Here is a 16,019-nt window from a genome sequence, read left to right as displayed (position 1 = left end):
AAGTTTTGTACCTATTTGTTCATGATTCACAAGTGTTACGTGCGTTTCTAATGTCGTTATAAATGATTAACAAACCTTCTTGCGACTAGAGGGAAATGTACTCAACCACAAAATAATGTGGGTCTGAGTCGGGTTTAAGCTTCTGGGTACAGATCCGATTCAGACGTCTGTAGACCCGACTCAGATCTCATGGTATCTGGTCATACCCACGGATAGCAGACGTCTGCAACACACCTATACAACAGCGGCGCCAGGTCATTTACGAAGAATGGATTGGTGGCAGATCTCCTTCGCAACTATGGCGCCATCTACGTGAGGCTGTTTTACCCGCCATTGTGCTAGATGACACTCTTTGGTCCATCTGGCTGATCAAATTACCACTTCTAATTGAGGCCGCTTTGATTTCAAAGGAACACTATCTGATGGAGTCAGTTAAGTTTGGCTGACAGCAGTGGCGTGCATTCAGGAAAAGCAACTGGAACATTGCTTCATTAATGCAATCTGGGGCAAACCTATTCTTCTCATTTGATTGACAGGTCATTAACCTATTGTTCTCCTTTGATTGACAGGTCCTTAACCTATTGTTCTGCCAAAAGGATCCTTCCTTTTCATTGACAGGCACTTAACCTATTGTTCCCCCACTCCCTCCCACTACCCTCCCCCCTCAGCTAACCTCTAACCCCCACGCTGCTACAGGTACACTTTCAGGCCTGAGTTACTGGATAGCCGCTCTCACTCTTACCAATTTGACTACTTAATTAAATGGATCAATTAATTAACCTCTCCCCTCTGGTAAACCCCCTCCCCTTCCGCCCTCTCTCCCGAAAATAGGTATGAAAAGGACTCAGTTGATCGGTCATTTGGAGGGAATTCGATTGTAGTGTATGGAATATTGTTTAAACAATTCAGACAATGTATCGAATATTGTTTAGTTATTTATGGCAGTGTATGGATAGTTTATTTATTTAGTTAAGGAATTTGTTTGGAAATCGATTGCTGTGTATGGAATATGGTTCAAAAATGGCTCTGAGCACTATGGGACTTAACTTCTGTGGTCATCAGTCCCCTAGAACTTAGAACTACTTAAACCTAACTAACCTAAGGACATCACACACATTCATGCCCGAGGCAGGATTCGAACCTGTGACCGTAGCAGTCGCGCATGGAATATGGTTTAAACAGTTTAGACTCTGTGTGGAATATTGTTTATTTAAACAATTTAGGGGTTCAAGGCAGTGTATGGAATAGAGTTTGATTATTTATTTAAAGAATTTTTCAGGAAATCGATTACCATCCTCGCCACCTCATCCCCGCCCCCTCTCCTCTTCCCCTCCCTTCCTCTACCTGGAAATTGGCGGCTCTGCAGTGGAGGGGAAGGACCTCACGAAACACATATCATACGTAATTACACAGTTAAAAATCTTTAGATTGCGAAGCACGCACCGCCCACCATCCCCTGCCCACTGGACCTCGCAGGACGCTACCGCACACGCTCCCAGGAGTCCGGTTGCACCGGCGGCCTCCACGAAGTGACGACGCGGCTGCCGAACCACGCGTAGTGGTCAGTTAGGGTCCCGCAAGGATGAGGCGGTAGCATCCCTTCCATACATTACACCTGAGAAATACCTGTCAAAATACGTGTTCATCTAGGCACCATTGCTGGCGCAATGACGCAGACCTGCAGGTCCAGCACTAAGAGGGATGTTTGCATAGCGGTCACCCTCACAGGCGCAGCTAAAAGGTTCTCAACTTTATACTGACATCACATGTGTAGGTAAATAAGAGCCAAGTCTACCTCTCGGAAATAGTAAAGTGCTGCAGAAACAGTTAACGTCGCTTTTGTAGGAACTTTCGTGATTTCTCAGCTTGTCTGCATGGAAATTCTGGTTGCCTGTATGGAAATTCTTATCCTAACAGGATCTGTTTACGAAAATAGCCAGAATAACACCGAATGCATTCTTCATGATGATCGTAATGGGACAGCCCGTCTCTTATTGAATTTACCCGTCAAACTGCGGCTGCTGCCAGTGTGGGAGCATTGTCCGCCGTTTTTTTTTTTTTCTGCAGACGAGACTTTCAGCGGCAAAACTCTATTTTGTACAGATCGCCGTATTGCACTGACAATTAAAGCCTGCAAAAGTGGTCTACATATCGTCACATACATCCCACAGACTCACTGTGCCGCAGCGCAGCGCCGACGGCGGAAACTGTCCCCGTAATACAGCCCATGACCGCAGCCGCAGAAGCGCGTGTCAGCCAGAGAGAGACCAACTTGCCGTGAATGAGCGCCCACCCCAGGAGGACCTAAGCGATAGGTGTTCGAATGCTATCAATACTCCCAGTGTAAACACACGTCCATATTGAATCTTCTCAAATTTCCACGCTATCACGAAAGCTATCCAACACATACTAAGTATTAGTTCGCTATTCGGCCGTCTACAGGACGACACGGTTTAGTCAGCTACATTCCTGCATCCCAGTAGGCCTCTCCATTGCGACAGCTCCTAGTGTTAGTCGGAAACGTGAATCATTCTCGCCACAGGCCACTGGCGCATACAGAATCATCCTAGGAAACCGGCCACATATGTATTTTATCACTGTACTTACAATTAAATATTACGATCACAGTCTCAACTGGATGACATTCGACAATGAGCGAAGCATCGGAAGTACACCCTGCTGACGGCTGTGGCTCTGGAAATAGAAGTATCTGTACCATTCTTATTACTTGACATACTTTCCCCTTTGCTATCACAGCATTCCATGTCAAATAGATACCTTCCATACGACTGGACATAGTCATTCCCTTTGCCCATGTCAGAACACACACACATACTTTATAAGCCTGATGGTCAAGGCAAGCCGGCCGCAGTGGCCGAGCGGTTCTAGGCGCTTCAGTCCGGAGGCACGCTGCTGCTACGGTTGCAGGTTTGAATCCTGCTTCGGGCATGGATGTATGTGATGTTCTTAGGTTAGTTATGTTTAAGTAGTTCTAAGTCTATGGGACTGATGACCTCAGATGTTAAGTCCCTTAGTGCTTAGAGCCATTTGAACAATTTGAGCTCAAGGCAAAACTATCACGCATCCCCTACTACTAAGTATAATACTAGGCCAATAACTGATTGCTAGCGATACGAAATAATACTGACCGAAAATCAGCGATGGGTGGACATATCTCATAAGCTTTTCTTGCAAGTGGTAGCACTGTGTCTTAGAAAGAAAGACGCAATCGTCTTGCAAGCCACTAGATGTTAAAAAACACGACCATATTACTATCACAAGCGGTCTTGGTTCTACAGGTGCACACAAGTGTCCATGTTAAAAGCTATACCAGCTTTATAAATCGAGGTATGGCATTACCTCCAAATGAAGTGGTTTTTTCAGACAAATACCGCGACACTGAGTATAGACGGTGATCGTCAGAGTGTATATTATCAGACCAAAAGTGCGGTTACACGTCGCCGACGGTGCATCCTCGTAATTAAATTACCGAATTTAGAAAGTGATTCAGCTAAGGAATGTGGTATGAAACCAGTGTTTTCAACTCCCTAATGCCACCACTAGATATTTCTCCAGTGTTTGTAATGCATTATGTCTCGATGCCATGTCAGAGGTTCAGTGATATATCAACTGGGTTATAGGCGATGATTGATTGAGAAGGATCACGAACAGTAGGTGGTGTGCTAATTGTGATCGTTAGAAATGATACTAGCTTTTCAGATCTCTAGTGATACGCTTTCAGTAGAAATGATGTCTATGATTTGAAATCAAGTCTTTCCATTCAACAACATACCTGCACTGTATCTGATGAAGTCCTTTAATGATTACAGCCACTAGAGAATCATATTTCTGACACTATCGTATCTCTAAACGAGTCATCTTTTTCGAACCTATCTGCTACAGTAAAACTTCAGATAGTCCCTATAACAGATGGACAGGATGTATGGCTCATGTCGTCTATTTACGCTCAGTACTTCTATGATATAGAACCTTTCTTAGACGAAATAAAAGACACTGAACGACACTCAGAAAGAAAAAGGCTGCTCATTGTAACTGATATCAACGCAAAATCCCCCTTGTGGAACTCAGATAGAACCTACAACAGAGGGCAACTAGTGCTTGACGTGGTAAATGACTGCAACCTCTTCATACTGAATAGGGAGGGTCAGCCACCTACCTACTGCGGAGACGCCGGTGGTGTAAGTAACACAGACCTTTCTCTAGGGAACGCAAAGTCTTTTCCACTAGTCAATACATGGAGGGTATTAGATAGAGCCAAACGCAGCGACCACAAGCAATCGTCATAACCACGGACAGATATATCAATACACGTAACATGGACCATGAACATCAGCATTTACTCATAGGAAGAGCCGACTGGCAAAAAGTTCGAGATATTGTTGAGACGTCGTCATTACACACTGCTCAAGGCAGTATAGATTACAAAACGCATGTACTGACAGATATCATACAAAGAGCACAGGAAGCAGCTATACCATGGGCAAAAACTGGGTGGGGACAAAAACAATCCTGGTCGACTGAACTGGCAAGACTAAGGAAGGATTCACTGGACAGAAGAAAGTACTACTAACAAGCAAAGACAGCTTCAGAAAGACAGATAAGACTTGATCTGTATCGTGACGCTAAACAAAAATACCAAAAACAACTAAAGACAACAAAGCTAGGCTACTGGACCAATTTTGTAAAAACCCAGCTACAGAACGACATCTGGGGACAACCATTCAAGATAGAAACAGAACGAGTTAAGACACCGACAGTTCTGTCAACACCAAAACAAGCTGACGGCACAATGACCAGAGGATGGAGAAGCACTGCAGAACATCTTCTGAACAGGCTCCTCCCAGATGACGACTCCACACAAGACGAGCGACACCACGCTGACCTAAGAGAGAGCATGAGGCAACCATAGATCAGTGAAAGTGTAACCATGCCATTCGTGCAAGCAGAACTCCCGACGGTAATCAGCAGGCTTAAAAACCGAAAAGCACATGGCCCAGACAAAATACTTTCAGAAACATTAAAACAAACAGTAACACAAATCACACCTTTTCTTACTAACATGTTCAACGAGGCACCACTAACAGGCAGAATTCCAAAACTCTGGAAAACTGCTAATGTAGTAATAATTAGGAAACCACAAGACAAAGAGCCAACAGACCCCAAAACGTACCGACCGATCTCTCTTAAACAGTCTCGGCAAGGCACAGGAAAGGCTCCTGTGTGACTGTTCACAATCGCGCAGACACCTCCTCGGCCTAACGCCCCATCAATTCGGCTTCAGGGAAGGTAGATGAATAGAAGACGCCGTCAACCAAGCACTGGCAGTTACAAATAGCATCAGCGACAAATACATGGCCGCCATACTAATCGACATAGGCACGGCTTTTGACAACTTGTGGAGGCCGTCCCTCTTTGCCAGGTTAAGGGAAATGAGGCTATCAGCTTCCCTCTACAATAGCCTCCTCGACTACTGCAAAGGCACAGTGGCGAAGTGGAGGGCTGGTACAAGCAAGGTTGTCAAGATAATAACAAAAGTGATGTCCATAGGGCTCGATCTGGGGAGCTATATTATGGGATATCGCAATCGAACCCTTGCTGAATACCCTGGACAGTGACGACAGTGTAAGAGGTGTGATGGCTTATGCAGATGACCTGCTCGTAGCAGTGTCAGCCAACTCGAGAGCAGCACCAGAGACAAAAGGCACGCAACTCCTTCAGAAAACAAACAGCAGGTGCAAAGAAAATAAATTAAAAATAGCTCCCAACAGAACTGTATACCGGGTGATCAAAAAGTCAGTAAAAATTTGAAAACTTAATAAACCACGGAATAATGTAGATAGAGAGGTAAAAATTGACACACATTCTTGGAATGACATGGGGTTTTATTAGAACCAAAACAAAAACAAAGTTCACAAAATGTCCGACAGATGGCGCTGGACAGCAAAACGTCAGTGACTGCGCATGACAATCGTGTATAAAAGGAGCTGTAATGAGAGAGAGAATCAGGTGGCTTCCGCCAGCAGTCGCAGGATGTTGACGTTACCTGAAAAGGCGCTTTTAGTGAAGCTGTATTATCAGAATGGGGAATGTGCTAGTTCAGCGTTACGATCCTATCGCCATAGGAAGGGGATTCGAACAGGTAAAGGTCCGTTGACAAATGCAGCTGTGGCGAGAATGATTTCGAAGTTCGAAGCCACGGGTTGTTTAGACGATAGACCCCGTAGAGGCCGACCGAGCACAAGGCGTAATGCTGCTGAGACAGTTCAGGAAGAAATGGAGACTGTAGCGGGTTCGTCTATGCACGGGGAAGTCAGCGCTCGTGCAGTCGCACATCGCACCGGCATTCCATACACTACTGTTTGGTTGGCACTTAGGCGTACCCTCAGATGCTGTCCGTACATCGGATTCATGAACTGTTACCTGGCGATTTAGTCAAGCGTAGCCGGCCGCGGTGGTCTAGCGGTTCTAGGCGCTCAGTCCGGAACCGCGCGACTGCTACGGTCGCAGGTTCGAATCCTGCCTCGGGCTGGGATCTGTGTGATGTCCTTAGGTTAGTTAGGTTTAAGTAGTTCTAAGTTCTAGGGGACTGATGACCTCAGATGTTAAGTCCCATAGTGCTCAGAGCCATTTGAACCATTTTTAGTCAAGCGTAGGGCATTTGCGGTGTGGGCGTTTCAAAAGGTGGCGGAAGATGACGATTGGTTGAGTAACGTGTTGTCGACCGACGAAGTTCATTTCACGCTCTGACGGTCTGTCAACGCCCACAACAGCAGAATTTGGGCTACCGAAAATCCTAGAACTGTCGTGGAAACTCCATTGCACGACGAGAAAGTCTCGGTATGGGTTGGATTTACTACATCCACCGTTATCGGGCCTTTTTTCTTCCAGGAAATGCGTGATTCTGGTTTTGTAATTGCTACCGAGACGGGTGAGAGGTACGCCGATATGTTACAGAATCGCATCATCCCCAGCCTGGCTGATAAACGCCTGCTGGAACGTACGATGTTTATGCAGGATGGCAGTCCATCCCATATTACTAGACGCCTGAAAGATCTCTTGCGCGCGTCCTTTGGTGATGATCGTGTGCTCAGCCGCCACTTTCATCATGCTTGGCCTCCCAGGTCCCCAGACTTCAGTCTGTGCGATTATTGGCTTTGGGGTTACCTGAAGTCGCAAGTGTATCGTGATCGACCGATCTCTAGGGATGCTGAAAGACATCATCCGACGCCAATTACTCACCCTAACTCCGGACATGCTTTACAGTGCTGTTCACAACATTTTGCTCGACTACAGCTATTGTTGAGGAATGATGGTGGGCATATTGAGCATTTCCTGTAAAGAACATCATCTTTGCTTTGTCTTACTTTGTTATGCTAATTACTGCTATTCTGATCAGATGAAACGCCATCTGTCGGATATTTTTTGAACTTTTGTATTTTTTTTTTTTTGTTCTAATAAAACCTCATGTCATTCGAAGCATGTGTGTCAATTTGTACCTCTCTGTCTACATTAATCCATTATTTATTCAGTTTTCAAATTTATACTGACTTTTTGATTACCCGGTATCTACTGCTGAGAGGAACACGACAGAGGAATCCAATTCTAAAATTAGACAATACAAGCGTACAGATGAACCAAACCACAAGTTATCTCGGACTGCATCTTGATGAAAAACAGCCTTTCAACCATCATATAAAATTGACAACTGACAATGCCTACAAAATTATGCACAAACTAGAGTATTACCTATTAAGACGATAAGGACCTACCACATTGCGATATTTGAATCCTTCGCATGCTTCGCCGCAAGTGCTTGGGCTCACAGACTGAAAATACAGACTAACAAGACAACTGGAAGACGAGGTCCACGTAGTGTACTCCTGAGAATGAGAAGAGCCTTCAACGCCACGTCACTTGAGGCACTTTGCGTTGTGATGGGGACCTGCCCTATAGACGTAACAGTAACGTTATAGAGCTGCACTTTACTGGCTTAAGAGGGACAGGCTCGATAAAGTCACTGAAATTACGGGAACCAACATTATGAACAAAATACAAATGAAACAATGGCGGATTCAAATATGGCGGAGAGAGTGGGATGCATCAGACAAGGGTCGCCGGGTACACTCTTTCTTTCCTGATGTACGCGAAACAACTGAAACATGTCGACCTAAGCCGGGGGGATGGTCCATTTCCTGAAAGGCCATAGGCCGTATCCGGTACATTTAAACCATATGGGACTAATTAACGATGAAAAATGCTCATGTGGAGAAAATGTAACACCAGAACATGTCACACTGCTGTGGAACACGCTAGCACAAGTGAGACCTATACAGAACCACAATGACATCGCCAGAATAATACATAATCCCGATGGCTGGAAAATAATAAATAGCATAGCCGATATTGTGTCGAACACTCTGCAAGAAGAATACAAGTGCCGAAACCCATATGGAAGGAGGCATAGACAAGCGCAAACAACACAACAAACCACATGGAAGGACACAAAGACTACCACAGATTCCGAAACCGAGGAAGAAACACTAAGTGAACATGACTCAGTAGGGATGAACATGTAAGGAACCAAACCCAACACTGGATAACACTGCATGCCACAACACAGTTACAAACAACACAACAATCATAAAACAAATAAACACCAGCACCACACATGTACTTTTTAATATCACCCTTTCGACGACACTCACTTTCGGGAGCAGATGACTAGACATTTTACCTCATGATTTTGAGGAATATGAAATATATTTTCACTTCAGTTCAGGTATACACTCGATGAAGCATAGTGTGTTCATATTACGTTACGTTGCCTCGCCTTTGCAGTTGTTACTTGTAAGTAACTGAGAACCTGCCATACTTCACTCACACTAGTTCAGTTGCCTGAGCTACTGAAGCACGACTCACGCCCGGTACTCACAGCTTTACTTGTGCCAGTATCTCGTCTCCTACCTTCCAAACTTTACAGAAGCTCTCCTGCGAACCTTCTGGTTCTCGTGATACCAATTTTCTTGGAGGTCCATTACTGTATTCTCATGTTTGGTTCTTTATTATGATATAACGTCATTCGTCCCAGAAAATGAAAATTTGCACTTTAAATTGAACGAGGTTAAAAGTAGCCAATAGCGCGGAATGAAACACTTCGTTTCAAATAAACTAACTGCCTCAGCGGAAAAAAAAATTAACTGAAGCAAATTTCTCTATAAAACAGACAGAAATAGCTTCATTAAGACGTTAATGGTTGATTGCTAATAACGTGGAAATAATATAAAATCAGAAAATTGAAACTACTAACTTATTTTGGTCTCTCATGGTTCTGAGAAAGGATATTAATTCACTTGATGGCTCCCGGCCACAGAAATCTGTTTTGTTTTCATTTGGCGTGGGAGCTCTAAACGAAGACACGAAACATATACACGGCTACGGGTCACGTGGGGCTTGGGAGGAGAAGGCTTGAAGAACTTTTATTCCAAGGCTCCTCTTCCCCAATGACATACTGCATAGAGTGTAAAGTATACTGCACACAAGCAGTAATGTATTGCTCGTCTTATTGTGTGCAAGCAGAAGTACAGTATATTCTCCTCTCTATTCAAAGCTACAATCAATGAATTTTATATATCAGAAATGTATTAAGTTATTTAAGGAATATTGCATTCAAGAAGCAATGGACTATATTCTATTTCTACTAACAAATTACGAACATAAGCGTATTTTTCATGTGAAGTTAAAATTCATGTATTCCATGTATGAAGTGCTGAATCAGTATTTAATCTGTATAATCTGTGTAAACATACATTAGCACAAACTATTTCAGATGAGAGTAGCTCGAGGTTGTACCGAGACCTTCTCATCTGAAGTAGGTAGAAATAGACCATTATCAACCAACATGCTACTTAGACTGCATTACACATCCAAATACTACATACTGCAAATTATTTTCACCACTCTCATTGTATCACATTTTATTATTTTCATTTTTCTTTGGAATTTGCATTATATAAATTATATTCTCATCTACTAGGTAGTAACAAATTATGTGGAACCATTTTAACAATTGTTAAGCATTCAATTCGCTGTAACCTCAGAGAAGTCTTTATATATTATGTTCTTTATATTATTTCAAAAAAGCATTAACAACTATATACCAATAAGATTGTAATAATGAGAAGTCTTTGCTGTTAGATTGCGAAGCATCTGACCCACCTTACATTTCAAGGCAGAGGGTTACTCTGCACTGTTAATGAAATAAATAAATAAAATAAATGCTGTAAGTCGCAAGAGACGCTCCATGTGACCCTGTGTCGTTGTTTGAAACATTGCTTTTATTCTACTGTGACACACTTTGTACACTGCCATACATTTTATTTTTCAGCCATGACTTCGAGGTCGGTGCCAGGATCTAAACTGTCACTAACTCGTTCTAATCCATTGCTTCTTGCAGAAAACTAGACATCGCATGTTGTAATTCATGTTGTTACTGCTGTTACCATAAGACACCACACACACACTGGACGATTTTAAATAAAAGACAGTTACAACATAAGGAACGTGGAAGAGTTTGGCAGCGTTGTGGAGCGTTTCAAAACTGCAGTCTGAAGGTGATTATGACCTCTACATTTAAACTCATCTGCCACAATGACAGAGTAGCTGAAGGCTCTGCGTTCTGTTTCGACTGATTCCTCATATTGCAGTCATGTACGCGATCACTGTTTCGGTGCTAGCTGTCTCCAGAAGGTGTTGCCCTTCCACCAAAACTCTTTCTCCATCTCAAAGAAACGATGTCAGTCAATCATTATGTGGTAACCAACAGCATAACAGTGGACGAATGCGACTGAAAATACACAGTCATTTTACTGTAGTAATAAGCATCAAAGTTGATAGTTCAAACAATTTTAGCAATTTTACAGTAATTTCAACACCGACCAATGATGCGACGGCATGTTTCCCAATTTCACTATCATCACTAAACTGCCCATTCTCTACTTTGCTAGTATCATTGCGAATGTAGATAGATGACTTTGTATTACATCCATCCATTGTTAATTCTCGAACATATACATCATCAAATTATATCAGACAGTGCTCTCGTATTTCTAGCACCTCGAACATAGTGCATAATTTAAAATTTATTTCTATGCGGATGGTAGTCACAGAGCATTTTCGCAGTCTTAGGATAAAATTAGAGACTGAAAGACCCCGTCACACTGTCTTTGATCAACCTGCCCTGCAGCACCTTTACCAAATTAATCTGCAGCTGACCAGAATTAAACCGCTACGTTCTGCGTCTCCTCGATGAATGGACCTTGCGAGTACTCGCCCATCCAACTGCGCAAGATTTCTCCAGATGAGCCATGTTGAGGAGATAAGCAGCCCTTATCAGTGTATAGTAACAGATTTGAGTGTTGTAATAGCAGACGGTTAAGAAGATCAAGAGACAGGTGGTTTTTATGCATGATGGAGCTCCAGACAGACAGATTCCGTAAATCACGTAAATCAACTACACTATTAATTTTAAAATATTGCTCTAGTGTCTGGGATCAGTAACAGGAGGTTATTGGTAAGAAAGAACATAAACACACACACTCCTGAGGATACATGCTTCTGCACTTAAAACAGGTTATAATGTGAGATCGCTTCAGTTTCCGACTTGTCTGTCTGTGGAATGCTGCGCTGTTAATATCCCACTGTAAGAAAATATATATCCAGTGCATGATATATACCCTAATGCAGGTTTCTCTACGATAAACTACGGTGACAAATTGTCAAATGACAAAAACTACTTCCTTAGAAACACCGACTCTGTGTGATACATGTGCAATATAGGTTTACAAAGATGTATAGTGTCCACTGTTCACATCCGATCACGGTTGAGAAATTATACGACGCCCGCATCAGTCCTATATAAAATGATCGTTAGTAACGGAAAAACCTCTTACAAGGAAACAGATAAAAACATATCGGCGGCATCCAACGTAAAATTACGCGTCATGCCGCCACTAACCCTGTAAACAGCACATCTGTCAAGGTCTTAGGTCTTAGGTTAGTGGTGTTTAACGTCCCGACGAAAACGAGGTCATTAGAGACGGAGCGCAAGTCGGGTTAGGGAAGGATGGGGAAGGAAATCGGCCGTGCCCTTTCAAAGGAACCATCCCGGCATTTGCCTGAATCGATTTAGGGAAATCACGGAAAACCTAAATCAGGACGGCTGGAGACGGGATTGAACCGTCGTCCTCCCGAATGCGAGTCCAGTGTGCTAACCACTGCGCCACCTCGCTCGGTGCACATCTGTCAAGCAAATGTATACAAGAGGATTGAAGTCTCTTACTAACACCTACCGCTAACTTAGAATCATCATAGTTATGAAACTGAAGTCTCGATTTTCTATCCAAGATGCAACATGGAAATGGAATACATCGCATAAATTTTCGTTCGTTTAGAGGAATGCGTCGAAACATGATGGGAACATGATGGTCACACATCACACATGAAGGAAGTTCTCTGATAACCGAGGGGCTGCTATCGAGTGGTGGAGTGTTCGTCGCTGTTAGTAGTAGTTTATCCTGTAGTGAAGTAGAAGTGGATAGTTCCTATGAATTATTATGGGTGGAGGTTACACTCAACAATCGAACTAGGTTAATAATTGGCTCCTTTTACCGACCTCCCGACTCAGCAGCATTAGTGGCAGAACAACTGAGAGAAAAATTGGAATACATTTCACATAAATTTTCTCAGCATGTTATAGTCTTAGGTGGAGATTTCAATTTACCAGATATAGACTGGGACACTCAGATGTTTAGGACGGGTGGTAGGGACAGAGCATCGACTGACATTATACAGAGTGCACTATCCGAAAATTACCTCGAGCAATTAAACAGAGAACCGACTCGTGGAGATAACATCTTGGACCTACTGATAAATAACAGACCCGAACTTTTCGACTCTGTATGTGCAGAACAGGGAATCAGTGATCATAAGGCCGTTGCAGCATCCCTGAATATGGAAGTTAATAGGAATATAAAAAAAGGGAGGAAGGTTTATCTGTTTAGCAAGAGTAATAGAAAGCAGATTTCAGACTACCTAACAGATCAAAACGAAAATTTCTGCACCGACACTGACAATGTTGAGTGTTTTTTGAAAAAGTTCAAGGCAATCGTAAAATGCGTTTTAGACAGGTACGTGCCGAGTAAAACTGTGATGGACGGGAAAAACCCACCGTGGTACAACAACAAAGTTAGGAAACTACTGCGAAAGCAAAGAGAGATTCACTCCAAGTTTAAACGCAGCCAAAACTTCTCAAACAAACAGAAGCTAAACGATGTCAAAGTTAGCGTAAGGAGGGCTATGCGTGATGCGTTCAGTGAATTCGAAAATAAAATTCTATGTACCGACTTGACAGAAAATCCTAGGAAGTTCTGGTCTTACGTTAAATCAGTAAGTGGCTCGAAACAGCATATCCAGACACTCCGGGATGATGATGGCATTGAAACAGAGGATGACACGCGTAAAGCTGAAATACTAAACACCTTTTTCCAAAGCTGTTTCACAGAGGAAGACCGCACTGCAGTTCCTTCTCTAAATCCTCGCACAAACGAAAAAATGGCTGACATCGAAATAAGTGTCCAAGGAATAGAAAAGCAACTGGAATCACTCAACAGAGGAAAGTCCACTGGACCTGACGGGTTACCAATTCGATTCTACACAGAGTACGCGAAAGAACTTGCCCCCCTTCTAACAGCCGTGTACCGCAAGTGTCTAGAGGAACGGAGTGTTCCAAATGATTGGAAAAGAGCACAGGTAGTCCCAGTCTTCAAGAAGGGTCGTCGAGCAGATGCGCAAAACTGTAGACCTATATCTCTGACGTCAATCTGTTGTAGAATTTTAGAACATGTTTTTTGGTCGAGTATCATGTCGTTTTTGGAAACCCAGAATCTACTATGTAGGAATCAACATGGATACCGGAAACAGCGATCGTGTGAGACCCAACTCGCTTTATTTGTTCATGAGACCCAGAAAATATTAGATACAGGCTCCCAGGTAGATGCTATTTTCCTTGACTTCCGGAAGGCGTTCGATACAGTTCCGCACTGTCGCCTGATAAACAAAGTAAGAGCCTACGGAATATCAGACCAGCTGTGTGGCTGGATTGAAGAGTTTTTAGCAAACAGAACACAGCATGTTGTTATCAATGGAGAGACGTCTACAGACGTTAAAGTAACCTCTGGCGTGTCACAGGGGAGTGTTATGGGACCATTACTTTTCACAATATACATAAATGACCTAGTAGATAGTGTCGGAAGTTCCATGCGACTTTTCGAGGATGGTGCTGTAGTATACAGAGAAGTTGCAGCATTAGAAAATTGTAGCGAAATGCAGGAAGATCTGCAGCGGATAGGCACTTGGTGCAGGGAGTGGCAACTGTCCCTTAACATAGACAAATGTAATGTATTGCGAATACATAGAAAGAAGGATCCTTTATTGTATGATTATATGATAGCGGAACAAACACTGGTAGCAGTTACCTCTGTAAAATATCTGGGAGTATGCGTGCGGAACGATTCGAAGTGGAATGATCATATAAAATTAATTGTTGGTAAGGCGGGTAACAGGTTCAGATTCATTGGGGGAGTTCTTAGAAAATGTAGTCCATCAACAAAGGAGGTGGCTTACAAAACACTCGTTCGACCTATACTTGAGTATTGCTCATAAGTGTGGGATCCGTACCAGATCGGGTTGACGGAGGAGATAGAGAAGATCCAAAGAAGAGCGGCGCGTTTCGTCACAGGGTTATTTGGTAACCGTGATAGCGTTACGGAGATGTTTAATAAACTCAAGTGGCAGACTCTGCAAGAGAGGCGCTCTGCATCGTGGTGTAGCTTGCTCGCCAGGTTTGGAGACGGTGCGTTTCTGGATGAGGTATCGAATATATTGCTTCCCCCTACTTATACCTCCCGAGGAGATCACAAATGTAAAATTAGAGAGATTAGAGCGCGCACGGAGGCTTTCAGACAGTCGTTCTACCCGCGAACCATACGCAACTGGAACAGGAAAGGGAGGTAATGAGAGTGACACGTAAAGTGCCCTCCGCCACACACCGTTGGGTGGCTTGCGGAGTATAAATGTAGATGTAGATGTAGAACTTGGAACATATACAGATTGCGGTTGTTGCAATTCCTATCTGTGTTGTATTCCTTAGAACTTGGTTATATCCCCAACACAGCAGCGTCCAGTTTGTACAGTCGAAGAGAACTGGTTCCACTGGTTCAAATGGCTCTAAGTACTATGGGACTTAAGATCTGAGGTCATCAGTCCCGTAGACTTAGAACTACTGAAACCTTACTAACCTAAGGACATCACACACATCCATTCCCAAGCCAGGATTTGAACCTGCGACCGTAGCAGCAGCGAGGTGCCGAACTGAAGCGCCTACAACCGCTCGACCACAGTGGCCGGCAGAGAACTGGTATTAGCTTACAGTATGACTATCCTCCTGTAAAGCAAGTTATTCTACAAAGATTTCGATTGCCAGATCTGAAAGAGCATTTGAACTTTAATTTTTCAGAAATAATTTTGCGTTTACTGAAATGAAGTTAACCATCTTTTGTCAAACTTTTTCAGAGGCAAGATGGATGCAAGGTGGGAAAATACTATGTAGTAAAACGACTACCGTCTTTAAAGTTTTGATGTGTTCGTGCTGGAGTTGATTAGGACGGGAAATGAGCAGAAAATGTGGTCTCCGGTGGTCTTGGGAGAAAACCTTCGAAAGAAAAGACTGATTCCAGTTACCAGTGGAGGTTTTATTTTCCAAATGCCTATGCCTAAGGGCTACACCAAACTCAATCGCTACAACAGAAGGTTGCCGCAGTTAAATTGCGCTCCCAAAGGAAGGAACTAGTGGACACGTCCCGTCGCGGACGATAATGGGAGGCAAGAGAGCGCCCCGAATACCGAACCACTCTCACCTACTCATCCTCCACGCCCCACGTGAC

The sequence above is a fragment of the Schistocerca serialis genome, chromosome 7 (assembly GCF_023864345.2).
Source record: "Schistocerca serialis cubense isolate TAMUIC-IGC-003099 chromosome 7, iqSchSeri2.2, whole genome shotgun sequence".
Classification (NCBI taxonomy): Eukaryota; Metazoa; Arthropoda; class Insecta; order Orthoptera; family Acrididae; genus Schistocerca; species Schistocerca serialis.
This window is presented reverse-complemented; position numbering follows the sequence as displayed.